A 2500-nucleotide genomic window follows, 5' to 3' on the forward strand; every position below is an offset into this window, starting at 1 on the left:
GCTCGGACCCTGCTCCGACACGGTAGTTGCCCTTGTACGGGTCTTACTGCACACCCGGTCAGGACGCAGGGTCCCGAAGTAGTAGATAGGGACAGCGGGAATCTCGTTAATCCATTCATGCGCGTCACTAATTAGATGACGAGGCATTTGGCTACCTTAAGAGAGTCATAGTTACTCCCGCCGTTTACCCGCGCTTGCTTGAATTTCTTCACGTTGACATTCAGAGCACTGGGCAGAAATCACATTGCGTCAACACCCGCTAGGGCCATCGCAATGCTTTGTTTTAATTAGACAGTCGGATTCCCCCAGTCCGTGCCAGTTCTGAGTTGATCGTTGAATGGCGGCCGAAGAGAATCCGCGCACCCGCGCGCCCCCGGAGGAGCACGCTAAGGCGGACGCGGCCTCGCAGCAAGGAAGATCCGTGGGAGGCCAAGGCACGGGACCGAGCTCGGATCCTGCACGCAGGTTGAAGCACCGGGGCGCGAACGCCGCGCAGCCGCGCGCATCCTGCACCGCCGGCCAGCACGAGGCCAACCAACGGCGAGAGCAGACCACGCCCGCGCTAAACGCCCGCACTTACCGGCACCCCTACGGCACTCACCTCGCCCAGGCCCGGCACGTTAGCGCTGACCCACTTCCCGACCAAGCCCGACACGCCCCGATCCTCAGAGCCAATCCTTATCCCGAAGTTACGGATCCAATTTGCCGACTTCCCTTACCTACATTATTCTATCGACTAGAGGCTCTTCACCTTGGAGACCTGCTGCGGATATGGGTACGAACCGGCGCGACACCTCCACGTGGCCCTCTCCCGGATTTTCAAGGTCCGAGGGGAAGATCGGGACACCGCCGCAACTGCGGTGCTCTTCGCGTTCCAAACCCTATCTCCCTGCTAGAGGATTCCAGGGAACTCGAACGCTCATGCAGAAAAGAAAACTCTTCCCCGATCTCCCGACGGCGTCTCCGGGTCCTTTTGGGTTACCCCGACGAGCATCTCTAAAAGAGGGGCCCGACTTGTATCGGTTCCGCTGCCGGGTTCCGGAATAGGAACCGGATTCCCTTTCGCCCAACGGGGGCCAGCACAAAGTGCATCATGCTATGACGGCCCCCATCAACATCGGATTTCTCCTAGGGCTTAGGATCGACTGACTCGTGTGCAACGGCTGTTCACACGAAACCCTTCTCCGCGTCAGCCCTCCAGGGCCTCGCTGGAGTATTTGCTACTACCACCAAGATCTGCACCGACGGCGGCTCCAGGCAGGCTCACGCCCAGACCCTTCTGCGCCCACCGCCGCGACCCTCCTACTCGTCAGGGCTTCGCGGCCGGCCGCAAGGACCGGCCATGACTGCCAGACTGACGGCCGAGTATAGGCACGACGCTTCAGCGCCATCCATTTTCAGGGCTAGTTGCTTCGGCAGGTGAGTTGTTACACACTCCTTAGCGGATTCCGACTTCCATGGCCACCGTCCTGCTGTCTTAAGCAACCAACGCCTTTCATGGTTTCCCATGAGCGTCGATTCGGGCGCCTTAACTCGGCGTTTGGTTCATCCCACAGCGCCAGTTCTGCTTACCAAAAGTGGCCCACTTGGCACTCCGATCCGAGTCGTTTGCTCGCGGCTTCAGCATATCAAGCAAGCCGGAGATCTCACCCATTTAAAGTTTGAGAATAGGTTGAGGTCGTTTCGGCCCCAAGGCCTCTAATCATTCGCTTTACCGGATGAGACTCGTACGAGCACCAGCTATCCTGAGGGAAACTTCGGAGGGAACCAGCTACTAGATGGTTCGATTAGTCTTTCGCCCCTATACCCAGCTCCGACGATCGATTTGCACGTCAGAATCGCTACGGACCTCCATCAGGGTTTCCCCTGACTTCGTCCTGGCCAGGCATAGTTCACCATCTTTCGGGTCCCAACGTGTACGCTCTAGGTGCGCCTCACCTCGCAATGAGGACGAGACGCCCCGGGAGTGCGGAGGCCGCCGCCCCGTGAAGGGCGGGGAAGCCCCATCCTCCCTCGGCCCGCGCAAGGCGAGACCTTCACTTTCATTACGCCTTTAGGTTTCGTACAGCCCAATGACTCGCGCACATGTTAGACTCCTTGGTCCGTGTTTCAAGACGGGTCGTGAAATTGTCCAAAGCTGAAGCGCCGCTGACGGGAGCGATTATTCCGCCCGAGAGCATCCCGAGCCAACAGCGGCGCGGGTCCGGGGCCGGGCCAGGTAGGTCCGTCATCCGGGAAGAACCGCGCGCGCTTGCCGGGAGCCCGAGCGCCCAAAGGGGCGAATCGACTCCTCCAGATATACCGCCGGGCAGCCAGCCAGGACACCGGGGCTCTGCCCAACAGACGCGAACCGAGGCCCGCGGAAGGACAGGCTGCGCACCCGGGCCGTAGGCCGGCACCCAGCGGGTCGCGACGTCCTACTAGGGGAGAAGTGCGGCCCACCGCACACCGGAACGGCCCCACCCCGCGGCGAGTGGAAAGGCAACCGGACACGACCCCG

At 60.7% G+C, this 2500-nt stretch overlaps 1 pseudogene; it reads right to left on the reverse strand.

Annotated features, from left to right (window-relative positions):
- Positions 1–2500, reverse strand: part of LOC124566138 — a 6181-nt pseudogene that overhangs the window by 3142 nt on the left and 539 nt on the right.

This window comes from Schistocerca americana, unplaced genomic scaffold (genome assembly GCF_021461395.2).
Source record: "Schistocerca americana isolate TAMUIC-IGC-003095 unplaced genomic scaffold, iqSchAmer2.1 HiC_scaffold_137, whole genome shotgun sequence".
Taxonomy (NCBI): domain Eukaryota; kingdom Metazoa; phylum Arthropoda; class Insecta; order Orthoptera; family Acrididae; genus Schistocerca; species Schistocerca americana.